Source organism: Triturus cristatus, chromosome 5_2 (genome assembly GCF_964204655.1).
Source record: "Triturus cristatus chromosome 5_2, aTriCri1.1, whole genome shotgun sequence".
NCBI lineage: Eukaryota > Metazoa > Chordata > Amphibia > Caudata > Salamandridae > Triturus > Triturus cristatus.
In genome coordinates, this window is record NC_140588.1 from 506612426 (window position 1) to 506631621 (window position 19196).

General features: G+C 43.4%; 1 protein-coding gene across 3 annotated transcripts in view; it reads right to left on the reverse strand.

The window, feature by feature from the left end:
- ITPRID1 (ITPR interacting domain containing 1) overlaps nucleotides 1–19196 on the reverse strand; it is a 607194-nt gene that overhangs the window by 186127 nt on the left and 401871 nt on the right. The window lies entirely within an intron of this gene.

Genomic DNA, 19196 nt, shown 5'->3' on the forward strand with positions numbered 1-19196 from the left:
ATCAAATTGTACGTATGAAACGAAAATATAACTGTCCTAATGGTAGTCATTGCTAAGTCCAAGCTCTAAAGAATTAACTTAAAGAGTAAAAAAAAAGACCTTGAGGTTTTATTTTAGGTGTTACTTAAACTAATTGTTCAAATAGATGGTTTACATAGCTTATGAGCTAGAAGAGGAAACAATCAAAATCAGAAATGAGCAGACAGTATGAGATGCACTTGAGATTTCCAGCTCTGTCTTTGCTCGTATACTCTGTTAGATTATACATGGAGCCATAGCTGAATATATCCTTAAGTCAGACAAGCATTGATTGGTCCATTTTGACTAACCATCCTCTTCAGCACAAACCTATAGAACTTACTTCATTTCTGCATCTCTACTTTCTCTGACGAACAGCAAAGCAGGTTGAAATATTATTTGACAATATCTCACTTTAATGACAACTATGAATAATAATGATTTGTTTATTTAAATTATTTATATTTATATAGTTGTAAATAAAATTGTTTTTCCCTTTTATAGTGCCTACATTAATTTCTATAAGCTTACATCTATGTTTAAAGTAAATTTCCGAATTGTCTAGAATTCACAGGGGAGTGTCAGTCTGCGGCATTCAATGCACAATAGCCGTGATTTTGACACTGCTTACTGGTTGTTAAAACAAACAACTTGTCTCAATTGATCAAGCAAGATTGCATCATGTGCCAGTTCTGCACAGTAGGCCACGTGGACTCCTGGGTCGTTCCCTGATTTCTCTCACTACCCTACCGGAAATATCTCTACAAGTATTGAGCAGCGGGCACACTGCAGGATGTGACGCCTTAGGTGATGTCCATGTTTGCTGTTTGGAACCTCTGACAAGCTGCAACAGTCTCTATTTCCAGTGCATACTTCCAACAGGTGGTTAAGGTGGTCCCCTCCAGCACTCCTTTTTTGAGGACTGGCATTTATTTTAGCTCATCAGACTTTGACCCAAAGCTAGAAACAGAAAAGGACACATGGGGGAAAGAAGAAGGAAAAGAAAAAAACAGAAAAACCGAGAGGTAGGGAGAAAGCAGAAACCCACATGAATGAGATACAGGGACAGGAAGTATCTGGTGGTGGCTCAAGGAAGCATGGGGTGGATTAAAAACTATGCAGCCTTAGCATGTAGACATTCAATACTGTCGGCTCCCCTTAGGCTGTTGGCACTTGATCTTTAACTAGATTCACCAGGACTGGCTGTTTCCCCAGAGGACGTATGGATGTTTTCAATATGAAATCTAAGTTTCTCATAAGTGAAAGCAGGACCTCAGCAGTGCTGATGGCTGTATCTGATATAAACATAAAACGGTCAAGTTCGTACATGCTGTCACCTACATAGACAACACAGGTATTTCATGAATGAATGAATGAAGAACGATTTATATCGCGCAAACTAAGCCCAAAGGCATCAAGGCGCCTAACAATATGATCTAAACACAGAAGCCAGCTCACGGATATGCCTTAACAAAGAGCCAAGTCGTGTCTACGTGACGGGCCCTCATTTAGTTTTGATGGGTTTTTCTGAAGACGGGCTCTGTAGGCGCGGCTGTGGGCTCAGCGCCACTTTTCTCCATGTTCTCTGGGAGTGCTGTGAGGTGGCGGAGTATTGGCGCCGGGTGCATGCTGTCATGGAATGTGTCACTGGGGTCGCTCTGTTGCCTGAGGTTCGCCAATGTTTGCTGAACGTGTGGGAGCCTAATGACTATAATGCGGCTCAGACTCGGTGGGCGGCCCTTGGGAACATGGTTGCTAAGAGGGACATCGCACAGCTTTGGGGTTCCCGGCGGCCTCCCACCGTGTCAGTATGGAAGGAGAACATGGATTGGTGCATGTGCAGAGAGAAGACTGTGTATATGGCTCGGGGTAAGCCGGGGGCGTGGGGTAGAATCTGGGGTCGGTGGAACGCGTACCGAGGGAACATCTGCACACCCCCCTCGTGGACACATCTGATGCTGCCTTGTCCCCCTGATCCTGAGGTTCCCGGACTATTACATTTTACCTGTTGATGGTTGTGGCTCTCCCGTCGCCCCCACCTCCCCCTTGATCATCCTCGTTTACCACCCGAGGGTGGAGTAGGTATTGTGTGGTCCCCCGGCTGTGGTTAGACGCCCCTTTTTCGATGGTTTCCACCTTGCTTTTTGGGGTTATTTTATTTTTCTTTTTTTGTTTGTATTTTTAAAATTTATGTATCCTGATAACCTCTGAGGTGCACACAGTAATTTGTTAATTCGGCTGAGCCCCAGGGGGCCTATTACTGCCTTGATGTTGTTGAACATGTCTATATTAGCGGCCGGCCCTGGTGGTTGTAGGCCCATGTTTGTATTGAGTTTTTATGTGCAATAAAGGTTTTCGCAAAAAAAAACAAAAAAAAAAAAACAAAGAGCCAAGTCTTTAATGCTTTCCTGAACAGGGGGACCGAAGGTTGAGCTCTAATTTCCATGGGGAGAGCATTCCAAAGCTTGGGAGCTAAATAAGAGAAGGACCTTCCTCCCCACCTAGCTCTCCTGAAACGAGGCACAGAAAGCAAGTTCTTTTCTAAGGAACGGAGATTTCTAGAGGGGACATAGGGTACTAAGAGATCCTTGACCCCTCCGGCTCCCTGGCCTGATATCGCCCCATACGTAAGGCTGCGGATCTTAAAAGTGATCCTGGCAGAGATAGGAAGCCAATGCAGGCTCTTCCTGACAACAGTAGCCGAGGAAAGCCTCGGGGCGTCCGTCACAAATTTGGCAGCCGCGTTCTGAACAATTTGTAGTCGCTGCACCAAACCCTTGTCTAAACCAGAGTAAAGGGCATTACAATAGTCAAGTCGTGAAATCACAAGGGCAACCACAATTTGTTTACGCGCAGGGGGAGCAAGATAATGTTTTATTTTTCTTAAGATTTTGATAATGCCCCAACAAGTAGACACCGTTCTATTTATCTGTTGGTTCATGGAAAGAGAGGGATCAATCAGGACTCCCAAATTGCGAGCTGAGTCGGTGGGTGTCGGACACAGTCCCAAGGAGGGGGGCCACCACTCAGCCAACCATAGGTCACTCTTACCACCAAAGACAAGAACCTCCGTTTTTTCACTATTCAGCTTCAAAGAATTGAGAATCATCCATTTAGAAACTGCCTCCATGCAGTTTCTGAAGCTGAAAGCAGAGGAGTTGCCAGGGTGTGAGAGGGACACCATGATCTGGGTATCGTCCGCATAGGAGACCACCTCCATCCCATAAGATCTTATTAGCTTGGCAAGTGGGGCCACATAGATGTTAAAAAGGGTCGGACTAAGAGCCGAACCCTGTGGGACCCCACATTGGACAGGCAGGGACGGAGATAGGAATTTGCCTAGTTTAACCCTCTGTTCTCTTTGATCCAGAAAAGAGGCCAGAAGACTCAGGGCCGATCCTTCCACCCCCATCTCCCTCAGACGAGATGTCTGAGTCACTGGGGATAGGGTATCGAAGGCTGCTGTCAAGTCTAATAGGACCAAAAGAGTAGTATGGCCCTGATCCACCTCCTTGCGGATGTTATTTAGCACAACTGTAAGGGCAGACTCCGTACAATGAGACCTCCGAAAACCATGCTGGGCCTGATCAAGTAGCCCATAAGCATCCAAAAAAGCCATCAGATGTTCTTTTAGATGGGTCTCAAGCAGGTGGCAGGTGCCGGAAGCAATGAGATGGTTCGGAAGTTCTTTAGGATTTCAGGATCTAGGGTAGGCTTTTTTAAGAGAGGCTTAACCACCGCCCTCTTCCACACGGCCGGATACACACCCTCATATATTGCCCTATTCATAATGTCCAGAAGGGGGGGCAATAAGGCTTCCCTGCAATCCTTAAAGACTTTGAGAGGGCATGGGTCCAAAGGCGAGCCTGACCTGGTTTTGCTCAGCAACATATCCAGTTGGGCTAGGGCAAGCGGAGGAAAGCTAGACAGACTCGCCTTAGCGGTCCGATTTTCAGTTCCAGCGCCAGGTGTGACAAGAGTGGAAGGGGGGGGCAGAGAAGCCCTTTGCGATTCCAGGGCAGAATAAATATCAGCTATTTTGGAGTGAAAGAACTGAGCAATCCTATCGCAGAGATCTTGAGAACTGACAGTGGGATTGGGAGTTTGCAAGATACACAGAGAGTCAACAATTCGGAAAAGTTTTCTGGGGGACGAAAGAGTAGTAGTTAACTTGGCGAAGTAATCCTGCTTTTGTTTGATTACCTCCGCCTTGTACCTTTTAAGAGAAAGTTTATGTTTCTCCCTTTCTTTAGAGTCCCAACTCGCCCTCCACAGCCTCTCCTGTTTCCTACAGCCCTGCCTAAGGCGTCTCAAAGAGTCAGTAAACCAGGGGGCCGATGGACTCTTCCAAATCCCTGCCATGAAAATGCCGTGTTTGTTTCAGGTAGACAAAAATGCTAAAGTGCGTCCAATTCACCACTTTCAGCTATGTAACTCTTCTACAGAGAAGTGGAGAGTAAGTCTCACTTCTGTAAGGGCAGAATACAGCAATCAGAAGGTAAATGGTGAGCAGATTTTTTAGATAAAGTGTTAGGGTCCCATAAATCTGTGAGGTTTGGCAGCAGTAATGTGGATGCAGCCTAAGTGCTTAACAAGAACACCGGGAAAACACATTAAAATTTTTTTTAAATGACATAACGATTTCATGCATGCACAAACAATAGCTGTGCAGATTGCATGATCGTCCCTCAGTGAGCACTAGGGCCATGCAGAGATTTGCAAAGCTCCACCCGTGGGTCAATCATTGTATGGACCGGTGTGTTCCGATGCCTACAGCTTCTTACACCCCTGTGCTTCCTGGCTGCACGATTTCAGCTACCTGCTGAATGTCTTTCCACAAGTTCATTTTTTTGTTAATTGCCAACGTGCAAGTTTGAAAACATCGGTTGGCGTTCTTGTCAGAAAAATGTTTGATCTACATAGCTCGGACTAGTACAGACTATGACCATGTTGCTTTTAAATGTGCTATTCCTCTGTAGCAAAGCTGGGAAGTTTGAAATGCAGTACACTGCATAATAAGAGCGGAGTAGAGGTGTTAAGTAGTGAGAATGCTTAATATGCATTATATTAGGCAGATGGTGATCTGCCTAATGGCAGATGGCACCTTCAGCTGTTAAGCTTAAAATGTGTTTTCTATCTCTAAGAATGTTTAAATGAAATTATACTCAAATAGTTATACATTTGATGGGTTTTATATGGCACAGAAAATGTTGCAAATTACTGCATAACCATGAAGAAAAAGTTACTTACATTCAATAACAGTATTTCCACTGGATACTATGGGGCATATTTATTAAGGGTTTGCGTCGTGTTTGTCCCACGCAATGTGGTGCATGCATGACACAAACCCTAAAATGTGATTTATCAAGCAACGCAAGGCCACTTTGCGTGGCTCTGAGTAGCCTGATATATCAGGAGTAACGCAACACAGCGCAAATTGCTCTGTTGAGTTACTGTGGCCCAGCGAGGCGTTCCATGGATGTTGCATGGGTGTTCCCACACAACTCCTATGGATTTTGATGCATTCCCAGATTTACCATTACTGGTAGACCTGGCAATGTGCAAAAATGCTACGCCTTCCCAGAGGAGGCATGACAAGGAGAAATATCCCTATTTCTCCTCATTACTTTCTCATTCTGCAGCACACGCAGAAAGAGCAATATAGCCAATAAGATTTTTTTTTGTCAAAATGTTTTTATTTAAGATTTCCCATAGGTTCAATAAGCCATTGTCAGCAATATGTTAAATATTGCTTCAGTGTGTCAAAGAAAACCTGGTACAAGTCATAGGAAGTTTACATAGCATTGAGACATTATTACAATTCGCCAAAGACACAAACTTATGTTGTAAAGCACCCTTCCTGTAAGAGGATTGTACCTTCCTGCACAAAACAAATCCCGCATGCAAAGCAGGCACCCTTGCACCACAGTGCAAGAGTGCCTGCATTGGCACTAGGCAGCCCATTGTGAGTAAGCGCTGGGGAAAAGGCAGAAATGTGCTGTGTTGTGTTGAATAAGATACATTCCTGCCATTAACCTGTAATGTAGCACAGAAGGTGGCTTGCTGCGCTGCATTGCTTTTTTAATAAATAGGCCCCTACATCTTCAAACAGATTTCTCAACCTATGACTATCCAGGTTCCGGTCTGAATTCAGAAACCTTTTTCCCAGCAGTAACTATCGTGTGCCACAAACTGATACTATATAGCCTCAACTTATACTCCACCACCCCTCAGAGTCTAGAACTGGCACACTGACTTCAACTGGCTCTTATTCCTGGAATTGTCTACACCCCATCGAGGAACGTCGAGACAGGCACAGTTTTACCTGCAAGTAAAATGTATGCATCCAAAATCTCATCAAGGAAACATTCTGACAATGGACATTAACAACTAAGTGCTGTACTAATGCTATTCATGTATTGCCAGCGAAATGTGAACCTTCTCATTTTTTAGGTCTGGAGTTAGCCAAGAACTTTTGATTGTATCTACTTTTATTTTAAATAATATATATATAATACATTTACTGGTATGAGCTTTCAGACATCCATCTTCATCCATTGCTCTGCTGTTGTGTCTTTTACATATTTCTTACGCCCACTATTGCATACAGGCTGAGGCAGTGGGTCAGCCCTCTTCAGCCATGGGTTAACTTCAGTGAGAGATGGCATTCTACCCTTTCACAAGAAGCACATCAACACAGTGTAGTTAATTTCACTACCAAGGTCTTCTGTAGTGACAAAGTGCTTTGTAAGACCAAAACAAAAGGATTTTTGAGTTTAGTCAATGTTTATTTTTTACTGTGGAGGGCTTCTCAACTTCTCAAAAATAAAAAATAAATAAAAAATAAAGTCTTCCAAAAACCAAGCAAAACAAGCATTGGAAAGCAAAGCCAAACGGCTGGCAGCCAATGCCAGACTTAGTTGTTTTGCCAATGATTGTTTGCCATTTGGGATAAAAAATGCAACAGAAGATGGTCTTTCACCCTGTCAGCCCTAAGGCTGAGGATAACCCACCCTGAATACTTTGCAAACTCGAACTCAAATTAAATGTGTCCCTATACCAGGGTGCCAACTGCAAATGTTTGCTGATTCACTTCTCAAATATAGTGCCTCCACTTTGCATAGCCAGAAATATGAATTTCAGTTTAAACATTTGCTCATTTTGTGCCTGTTAACTGAAGATATCACGGCTATACATATGCTGTTCATTGCTGATAAATAATTTCAACACTATTCTCTTAGGTGTATAACATTGTTTTGTTTAATAATTTTGTAATCAGGTAACAGAAATATGTTGGTCAGAGACTCTACCAAACCCCTCCATTATTTCCAACTTTTCCTCCTGTATGTAACCTGGTAAAGTTAACAGACCTTTGTGCTAAATTGTTAGGCGTTGATTTAACACGTCTTTCACAATATATAAACCTCATTCGCCATGTCAAGGTGATTTCTGTAATTTTACTGTAAATGACCTACCAGTTTCCCCTGTGTATGTGGTGAATTTATAGATAAATGAATGACTAGGGAGTTTCTCACCGCCCCTGCTAACCCTGAATCAGTCTTCCAGTCACACCTGAAAATAATGTGGCTATATCTAAGCCAACAATGGAATAACTGGTATTTAATTGTTGCTCAGTGATTGAAATCCTGGCAGTTCATCGGAGATACTTTTTGCCTCAAGTTTAATCTCTCATCTATGGGATTATTCCTTAGAAAGGCCGCAAGTAACTACCAAAATGTAAGTTCGCTCAGGGGCTACCTGTATGTACAATTCTAAATGATTGTCCTGGGAAATAAGTCGGTATTGGCCCTCATCCCTTCCCTGCTTCTACATCCGAGGCCTATTTCTTCAGCCTCACAGTGTCTTACATTCTACTCATTGCATCAATATTGCATTGATAACATAACAGGTGCTATTTGTGAAATCTATAACGCACAACTTTTTTGCATACTGTTGACCCGATAATTGACCTCAGTAAAGCTGAATAAAGTATAAATTGCTATCACAAAAAAATTAAGACATGTATTCTCTCAATCTACATTGTCTTTGATATTTTTAGTTGGGCATCCATGGTGATCTGAAATTAGTTTCTAAGGTTTACTCATCTCAACGTAAAACCTCATTGTTTAGAGTATGTTTTCTTTAAGAATGTTGTCACCATTTCGGCCTCATAGAGTTGTTGACTTAAAGTTGTTTATGTTGTCAACAAAAATAGATGTTGTGTTTCATTTCATTGAGTCAACATGCTAAGGGGTATATTCATAAGAACATGCGATAACTACAGCAAGTGTAGCTTAACGCAACTCTCAACATCGTAGCCCATCGCGGGAAAATAACCCAGTGTCAACGCGGAATTCACAACAAGGCGGTACCATGCGAAAGTTTGCCGAAACCGCAGACAATGACCGCGATACAACCACCTCGACGGAGATAAAAACACAAACCACAACACCAAAAAACCTGCTATGGGCCAAAGCGCGAAAAGAAAACAGTGACAACCAGCGCGAGGGCAGCAATACACTTGAGTCGCACAGGGCTAGTGGCCCCAGATGCACAGCGGCAGACACAGACCCACCATCACAGGATGCTGAACTGCATGCGACTGGGGTAGGGTCATGAGGGCAGAGCAGTGTCACGTATGTGTCATATGAGCCTTCTGCGGAGTATCAGGGGGGAGAATGGGGGGCCTACCCCCAGGGCAAGATGCAGAGGGCACATGCCAGCTGTGTATGGCAACATGGCGCATACGATTGCCACAGGCCCAGGCACGACACCAAGTCCGTACCTGCCCGTTGCTGATGAAAACCCTCATGCCACAGGCTCAGACACCAACAATGTTCTGCCGGCTGATGACGGTCACTCATGGTGCACAGGGTTAGTGGCATCACGTGTCTCAGGCCTGCTTAATGCAATCATGCCACACTGATCGAAGGGTGTCTTGTGCTGTAGCTGCTGCCACTGACTTGGGGTCACTGCCATTCAGGACTCAGGACACTGTTCCACATGTTGGAACTACTGGTCCGAAGAGGACACCGGTGGAGCATGTCAATAATTAAGGAGTGATGTGGGCCAGGGTCGGGTGGGCCAACAAGGGTCTGCGGAGGCTGTTGAGCACGCATGACTGGGGCCTGGAGCTTGCACCGACACGTGTTGGGCCCTCTTCGACACACAACGGTATCGGCAGGTAAGCAGTGCGGCCTTGGGGCGCTGGGGTGGGCAGCCCTGGTCTGTGCATCAGCGTCCGGGGGTGCAGCAGGCGCACAGGGTCGCAGGCCCCAGCTGCACACGGCATTGGTCTTGTTGCAGGCCGCGCAGCACCGCACTGTCAGTGATGTTGGCCTTCCCGGGAGTGGACCACGCCCTGCGCTGCAGGGTTTGTCACCACACCCCTGCGCAGCCCTGGCGTACTCAGGGCCAACTCACTACGCTCACGCACACGGGGGGGACACAGCGTGCAACACTTCTGCTATCTGTCCCTCGGCCTGGGGTGACATTGTTGCTTCCACTGCTCATTACTCTCCATTCACCAGCAGTTGTGGTCTGCATGGACATGTCTGTGGTTTGCATAGCCATGTCTGTCCTGCACATCCACGCCTCACTTATCGTTGTGTACATTCCCATTCAGGGGTCACATGCATCCTCGCACATGGCTGCATTCCGCATCTCCATACATTCAGCTGTTGTGTGGCTGTGGTGCCATGTAATGTCTGTATTGGGTTCAGGGGTAGCCCAGGATGACCATGGAGTGGTGTTGTCGTGTCTGGTAGGTGGTCGTGTAGTTTGACATGTTGTATGTTGTTTGGTCATGTGTGCATTCTCACAGTTGTGAGTTGTGTGTAGGTGGCTTTGGTGTGTATGATGTGCCAATTTGGCACTCACCAACGAGCAGTCCTGTTCCATATGTGCCATCCTTGAAGCGCTGGTTGATGATGGGCTGTCGGAAGATGAAGGAATCATGCACACTGCCTGGGTAGTTGGCGACGACATTGACGAAGAGTCCCCGGTGGTCTACTATTGCCTGCTCATTGATGGAATGCTGATGCTTTCTGTTGGGGTAGTGGTGTGCAGTATCTGCAGGGGGCACAAGTGGGACATGTGTGCAGTCGATTGCCCCCAACACGGCCGGGAATCTGGCTATGGCGTAGAAGCCTTGCTTTGCCTCCAGCTGTTCCTGCGCAGTGTTGGGGAAGTGAAGTTACTGGGGTATGAAGCTGAGTTTGGCATCCAGGACAGGTGTGATGAACTTTGATAGGGCTGGCTATGAGACCCCTCCGACTCTGGCAGTTGTTGGTTGGAAGGTCTCAGAAGCCAACAGATGCAGCACAGCCAGCAGCTTTGTCTGCGGAGGGATGTTGGTTGTCCGCTGTGTTGGTACCGCCAGCCTGTGGGCAATGTGGGTCAGGATGTGGAGGATGGTTGCCCTTTTGAGCCTATAGTGGGCAATGACTTCCGCGGGCGTGAGGTCTGTGAGAGTGGTGCATTTTCGGTAGGTCCACCTTCTTACTCTGCGGTGCCTCTGTGGTGGTCCGGGGAGAGTGGGTCCGGGTCCAGGGGGTGGTGGAGGTCCTGGGGGGGGGGTGGCGGTGGGTGCTGTGCCCTGTTGGGGCACCGAGATGCATGATGAGTAGCTCCATGGCGTCGTTTGTTCTTTGGGTGTGGCTGTGTGCGGGGCTCCGTTGCCTACTGCAGGGCGTCATCCGTCTTTACACCTGCTTGTGGCAGGTGTTAAATACCTGCAGCTACCGCGGCTTATCGCGTGGTTTTGACTCGCATCGCGGATCTGCCAGTTCGTTGTGAAAGTGGTGTTGTGGTTTTTCCACGTGTTTTTGCAGGGGAACGCCTACTCTGCATCTCATTAGCGTTAGTTGCCGGTGTCATCCGTGGCGTAGTTTTTTTTAGCTACTATCGCAGGTAAATTGGTGATATCAGCTGTTAACACCAGCTTGTGAATGGCGCGATGATTTTATCACCACTTTGGCTGCGATAAAGTGCCGCTAACTCGGCGATAGAACCTTGTGAATGTGCCCCTAAGAGTAGTGAAATGCCCAGTATACGGAGCTTTAACTAAGAATGGTGATTTAAAGATTAGGATCATGGTGAAGGTACTTATAAAGCACAAACGTGCACTAGATCAGTTTTTGGTGCTGTCTTGGAAGAGAAATAGGAGAGAAAGGGAAAACGGCAAAAATAAATGCGTTTTTAATTTTTTCCCTCAACTGTCACAAATTATAAATTGTGTAAAGAGTGAGTGGCAATGAGTTCCATGATTCACAACAGCAATGGAGAACGCATTATCACTGTAACAAGATTATCTAATAGGTTCAAAAAGCCCGGCAGGTGCGACGACAGAAAATGTATGTTTGATGAAATCTGGCTCAGAGGAATAAGCTTTGTGCACAATCATTAATTACTTAAAGTCTATCCTTTCCTCTATGGGGAGGCAGTGTAGACATTTAAACAAATGTGAAACCAGGTCAATTTGTTTGCCTCCGCAGTGCAACTGAGCCATTATATTTCGAAAGATTTGATATTTTGCAATCAAATAGTTGGGGGCAGCCAATAAAATCGCAGTTGCTTAGTCCAGCCTAGATAAGATCAAGGCATTAACCACATGGATTCTTAACTCTGTCAATATACAGCAGCATGATTGGTAGTATGTGCAGATGAAAGAAACAAGATTTCATTGTGGGCACGACACGGGATTCAACACCTAGACTCACTCCAATGAGGATACCTGGCTTCCCAACACATGCCAAAGGCATGGGAGGAGCGCCCATTTTCGCTTGCCATTCAAATTTCTTAAATTTGGGGATAGTTATGCTAAGAAGGACATCGGTTTTACTGGCATCCAATCAGAGATAATTGGTCAGCATCAACCATCTTAGGCCGCCATAGAGTTTAGTGTGGAAAAAGTCAGGCAGCTATCGGCAGGAGGCAAAATTCCCAAAATAAGCCGAGTGTCATCTGCATACATGTAGATGCTTGTATTCATCTGGTGTAGTAAGTGCGCGAGTGGCGTAATACAGATACTCAATATTAAGGGTGATAAAAATGGCCCTTAAGTTACACCACAGTTCAGTGTTACAGTTTGAGAGGAGTAAAGATGTATTAACTCGGTTTGAATTTGATTGGTAAGACAATGTTATAGACAAAACTGTTGGCACCTATCTTATTTAGGCGATTGATAAGGAAGTCATGGCTGATATTATTAAAGGCTGCTGACAGGCCCAGGAGTATGGAGACTCCTGGGTGTCTCCCAGCCATCATCCACCTGAGATCATTGAAGGCTGATACCAGCACCAGCTTGGCACTATTTCTTGGACAGGATCCTGCCTGTTGTGTATCCAAGGTTGCTTTAGATCCCACAAAGTATTGAAGCTGTAAAAGACTATCTTTTCCAGCAATGTATACAAAACGGAAAAAAAGAGTTATTTGGATCTGATGCATCTAAAGGTGTATTTTTTCTAAAGAGGTTTGACTATGCCTTCCTTCCAAAAAGCAAGAATTATCAGTGATTCCAGTGAGTTGGTAAAAATTGCTGCTATTTCTTTAGGAATCAATTGTATCAGTTCTGTCATATATCTTGAGGATCATATATCCAAGGGAGCTCCTGGTGGCTGTATGGTTAAGAAGATCTCCAGAAAACAGTCTTCTGTAAGTAAAGCAAATATTACGAACATAGTATCAATTGTAGCTATGCAGTTTAAGATCTATAGTATGGGAAGGTTCTAAAAAAGGAGCTTCTAGTGCTTCCTTTTTTGATTTTCTCATTGTTTTGACAAAAAGTTGGACTAAAATATTGCACATCTTAGATGATGAGATAAGGACTGAAAGCAATGCCTAAGGTGTTTGTAGCCATTTAAGAATATTGATTATTTAATCTAATAATGATAGGTAATGTTGGTAGCATTTTTAAGCCTGTTAGATAAAAATGAAAAAAAAAATGTGAACAGCGCTCTACTACCCTAAGGTGTGTAGGCGCTAACTACAGGAAGGGAGCATAAAGAGAAAAGAAGGTGGAATAATCACTCAGTAAGATTGAAAAGTCAAGATTTTTAATTCTTTCCTAAAACCAAATAGGTCATATTTTTCTTTAAATGGATGGGCATGGAGTTGCATAGCTTGGTGGTGGATAAAACAAACTCCTGCCACCCCAAGACACTTTTTTGACTTTAGGTATTACTAGATTGAAAGCGGAGGATGACCGCAGCAATCTAGAAGGAGAATATCGCTTAAAGCGTTGGCAAAGATAGACTGAGCCAGAGTCTTGCAATGCTTTGAACGTGATGAAGAGGACTTTAAAGTCAATGCACTGTTTGACTGGCAGCCAGTGAAGCTGCACTAGACCCTGCAATGCAGACTTGTGTTTGAGGATGCCCAACAGTAAATGGGCTGCCGCATTCTGCAGTACCTGAAGCTTCCTAAGAAATTGTTTCTGAATAACAAACATAACATATGTAGCACACGTTCACCCCTAACGGGGTATCTTGGTGCTGAATAACAGATTTTTATTGTTACCCAACTCAATGGTATTCATTTTATCGACCTCAGATGGATGAAATGCTGAGTGGACCCACCAGGATTTGAACCTGTGACCATGAGGTCGAACACAGGCCCCTGCAGTGGATGCATTAGTCCACTGACCCACCAGACCCAGCAAATGGTGAATAGTCCATTCTTGAGAGAACAAGAGAAGAGACCCCATTTTCTGTAGCTCTTATGGAATAAATGGAAGAACTTTCCTTAATAATTTCATTAGGTAGAAAGAGAAGAATAGCATTAAACTGGCCTTCGAATGAACTCCCAAGTTCTTAACTTTTGCAAACGGGGTAGGCAGTGTCCTGAGTTCTTGAGGCCGCCAATTAGGGGACCATACAGTTTGGTTTTTTTCCAAATAGAAGGACTTCAGGTTTTGAGGAGTTTAACTTTAAGCAGTCGTCGCTCATCCATTTTCCATTTTGGAGCATGCAGTTCTGGAAATCTGAGGCTGTAACCTCAGGGTTACTTGCTACTTACACCACTTTTTGAGTGTTTTCAGCGTTCAACACCAGTGAGAAGCTAAAGGCCTTTATCAAACTGGTGAAAGGGGTCACATATAAGTTGAAAAGTATTGGGCTTAGTGATGAGCCCTGTGTAACTCCACAAGAAAGAGAAAAGGACGGGGAGCTGAAGTCATTGAGAGCCATAAATTGCTCTACGTCCGTCAAAAAAGATTTTAAGAGAGATGGGGTCCATGCCTATCACTACTGGAATGAAGACAGTCGATGAGTCATGGTTGACCGTGTTGAACACTGCAGAAAGATCTAGTAAAATCAGGGCAGCGTTTGCACCATTGCCCAGGGTTTGTCAGAATTCTTCAGAGGCCATAATTAAGGCCAGTTCAGTGCTATGTTAGCTTCTAAAGCCAAATTGAGTGGAATCTAGGAGATTGTTCTTGTAAATAAAAGTGGTAAATTCCACATTCATGGCTTTCTCCACTAGTTTTGCCGGGAGCGGTAGGTGCGAAATCGACCAATAGTTATTTATATCTGAGATGTAAAGATTAGGGGAGAATAGTTGCTTTTTACACTCTTTAGGGATGTGTCTAGTGCTAAACATCTTGTTCAAGATGTTCATCAAATAAGTTTCAGGAATCTCGGTTACTTCATTTAGAATATTTGGTGTGCACGGGTCCAAAGGAGAACCTGACCAAGTTTTGCTAAGACGCTCCTGAGATTGCATCAAAGTTAATGAGGTGAATTTGGACAAAATGGCAGAGTTATTCACCAAATGTGATTCAAGAGTGTTAGTAGTGTTGGTATCTGTACTAACCGTAATAGAAACATCTCCATCTCTAGGAGGTTCAGATTGCGACTGTGACTCACAGTTACCTAACCTAAGGTTTACTGCCACGGGGAGATGGGAATCAGCATTAGCTGACACCATGTCATATACAGCTTTTACCTTGTCCTGGAAGAATGAAGCTAAGGCAGTACAAAACCCTTGATGTGCCATGTTGTTTTGATTTTCTGGTAGCTTTGACAGTTTTTTAACAGCAGAAAACAGCTCTTTAGAGGACTTGTTTGCTGATTCAATTTTTGCTGTACAATTCAGGTTTTTCTTTCTGAATCATATTTCCAAATAACGTTAAAAGACATATTTATAAGTGTCTCTATCCTTGGAGTCATATTTGGATCTCAATTTCCTTTCAAGTCTACGACATTGCTGCTTTTGACGCCTTAGCTTGTCTGTGAACCAGGGTTCAGATGGACTTGTTCTAAGGTTGTGGCTCACCTTAGATGGAACAAATTTGTTAAACTATTTTTTAGCTTGCTTAATCCTTAAATAATATTTTTTGGGGTTTGAATTTCCAAAAGATTGTTGAGATTGCTCTCAAATGTTCTGCACCAATTAGCTCCAGTTGACAGAGCTAAGTTTGCCTTTGCTATTTCAATGGAAAACCAAAAACTGTCTTTCTTTTGTGATGTATTTCTTCTGTGTTTTAAAGTAGAAGGTCAATGATTCCTTTACTCAGTGCATTACTTAGATTAGACAAATTTCATATGGGATCTACAATCATACCGAAATACCGGAAGATATTGAGTGTTCTGTTTATTAGTATTTGATGTATCAGTATTCGCTAATAAAATCAACTTCTTCCACGAGCGCTGACATGAAATGTTTTTATGACTGCCGTACATTTAACCCTGTGTAAGTCAAGAGTGAAAGGTATACGTCAGACCCCATGGCTGGTATTATTTCTTCCACAGACACCTCATCATGTGAGGAAAAGATTGGGTCGAGGAGGTGGCCCGCCTTCTGTGCAACTTCCTTGAACATACAATTAAGGCCAAACACATTCAAGGCTGAATTATATTAAGGGAGTGTCCTGTAGGGACCTCAAACCATAAGATGAGGTCACCCAACAGGGTCACTGGTTGTTTATGCAGACATTCTGTTCCACCTTGTTCCATCATTTCCTATAAGTGGCAATGAGCAGATTGTGGGGGCAACAGATTAAAACAAAGCAAACAGCTGACTGTGGATATTACTTACAACATGGTCTTATTCCAGCCATCATGCACCTTCAGAGGGGCCATCATTTGCACATAGAGGCTATCCTGGTAAATAATCACTGCGACCCCCGCCTCTCTTATTGATATGACCAGCTCTGAGAATATTGTACCCTTCAGGTACCAATTCATCCATCATAGGATTGCTGCAATAAAAATCCATGACTCCCTAATGAAAATGATATCAGTTTTAACCCATGTGGTGAACTCAAACATTTTGGCTCTATGAGCTATGGCTGAGTGTGCAGTGATACAGTCTTGACCTTCTGCACGTCCAATTGTTTAACTGCGTGGATTGACTCAAACAGATAGACTGCATCAGAAAGGATGTTCGACATGAAAAGTAAACCTTCCTTAGTAGGTTTACTTAAAGTCTGAGGGTCACATTTATTGGCAATATTGCATAAGAGCATCAAATCATGCTAGCTAGACTTAGCTGCTCCTTTGCTGTAAGGCTTGTGGCTGTGTCCAAAGCTGTGTACTGTAACCATATTTATACTTTTTAGCTGTGTATGTTAGTTCCAGCAAGGCAGTATGGTGTGGGGTAGATAGCGTTTTAAGATAGACGGGCGCAGATGGGATTGCCTATGGCACAGAAGCTGCCCACCCGCGGCTTGCATCCATAACGTGGCCTCGCATAAACTCCAGCGGGCCTGCTGCCACACCCGCCTTCAGAGAATCTAGACTACTGAGTAGCAGTACACTGAAGATAGCGGTGTGCTGCAAAAGTAGTTCGCTGGGCAACTACAAACAACAATGCAGAGAGGGTAGTTAAAATGGGTGCATAGGCTATAGCATTCATTTGTAAAATACCCTGGTGGTAAGTATGAGAGAATGCAACTAAAAATACAATTTCTTATGCCCAATCGCTCTACCAGAGCGATCCAACATTCTATAATACAACCCCAAACGTGGCAAGTAATTAATAAACGCCCAAAACTGTCACCATAATCATGAAAAAGTGCAAGTTCACTTTGAATTGTAGAAAGGAATGGCTGATTAAAGTGGCAACATAATGGCTACCCTAACCACAATCAGGAATTTGCAGTTAAAGTAGCCCTCTAACAGTCCACTGTTGAAGAACAGGGCCAGTTTAATATTGCCCATTGAAAACCTATTCCTACAAATACCCGCATCCTATATTAGCTACAGGTGAAAATGTGCATTGGCTTCAGGATCTTTGCACTGGCTTACCCATCTCTCACCTTCATTTAGGGCCATAGCATTAGCAATCCCCTGACAATGATTCCTAATGCCCACAGTTTGGTGTCTGCGTATGTCTAAATAGATATTTTTTTCACAATTGAAGGGTCAACTGTCAGGATAATGGTCCCTAGATTTTGGAGCTCTCTCACTCTTTGCAGATATTAAGATGCAGATGAATCATAAGCACTATTGGACAATCCATAATATCCATTAAGTCCTGTTCATTTTCACTTGACTGAAATGCAATGTGTAGTCTACTTTGGTCTACTCAAGATACAAATAGGTCAGAGAAGATCAAAGAAATGCCAGAAGAACTGTTGAGTCTATTTTCTTTTGTGGTATTATTAGATCTGGCTATAGAGAGAGAGAGTCATTAAATACCTCTTGTTATCAGTTCTGCACAAAAGTACAATAAGAATAGTACAGTGAAACGAGTGGGCTTTTGCACAGCCTCATTCATCTATTGTTGTTTATGGTTTGTCATTACTTGGACGGAATGACCATGACCTTTTGAAGATGGTTACATTTTCCAATTTGCATCTCTCTTGTGTTCTGGTGATGGAACGTCAAGTAGCCCTTTTGCTTGACAGCAGATGTGACATGCAGCTTGTAATTAAGACCCACTGTGAGTGATTTGATGTGTTTACTTTTCTGACGTGTCAGTTTCATTGGTGATATTTTCAGCTCTTTTATTTAGGAAGAGTTTGCAGTTTCGATGCCTTAGCCTTTCCTAAAGACACAGTATTATTCACTATTGCCCTTGTGCTTTCAATTGTGTCACTTTGCTGACATGATAACAAGATGTTGAATGTATAGGTTTTTTGTTCACAAAGTAAAGACTATGCATAAATAGGTCTTTTTGAAGATGTAGCAAAAACTCTGGCCCTTTGTCAAAAATATCTGCTAATCAATATTTTGCTGAGTATGTCTAATTCCTAAATTAGCAATTTCATCTTGGTATTACAGTACAAAAAATTATTATTTTATTATATGTAGTACTTGGACAAGCCACTGGGTCATCCTCTAGTGTAGGTTTAACCAATAAAGTTATGTTCGTGATCATGTGCTTCATATCCACAATTTCGTCTCTCAATAGGGTGACTAATTTAATTAAATCATTGGCTATTCCCTCACCAAGGGTGCTTAAGGGACTAAAACTTTTGGGAACATGGCTCATCTCTGTGTTTTGTGATGTAATGCCACCCGAGCAATTGTTCTGCAATTCCAGGCCAACAGAATCTGCTCTCTCTAAGTCTGCCAACACTGTAAATCTGTTAGAGCATGGTATTAAATCAGTATCGATAGTAGTTTGATTGCTACTGCTACCACTTAGTTGACTGGTGGCTTTATCAATAGTGCCACTTCGCTTAGGCCCTTTAATAGAGGACATAACCCCCCTTTGTTCGTTAGCAGATGTGACCAATACTTTTTGTTTGGAACGGAACATTTCAGGAATAGTGGCGACTAAAGATGTCATATGTTCAGGTACCAGCCCTTTTTCCTTTACTTGGGAAGTAAGCCCATCCAGGTTTACACTTTTGTCACTGGTTAGAATCTCATAGCAATCGTCAACTATGTTGTCGATACGGTCAAGAACACAGTTTGAACCCGCATGCTTAAGAACCCTTTTGACTTTCTTCTTTTTGATTTGTTTGCAAGGGTTGACTAAATCAGACCCTTCCACACCCCCTTCCATGAATTTGCGCTTACCCATCCTGCAATGAGTAACGCTACAGATATGTTTGTAAATAACCTGGTGGAGGGGAAATGCTCTACAGACCTAACTTATCAAACACCTTGAATGCTATAATTTGTCAACCAGCAGAATTATATCACAAAACATGTAAAAATGTGAGACAAAGTTATAAACAGTACTGGCTTTTCACTATTTTACTTTTGTTTTCTACCATCCAACACAGT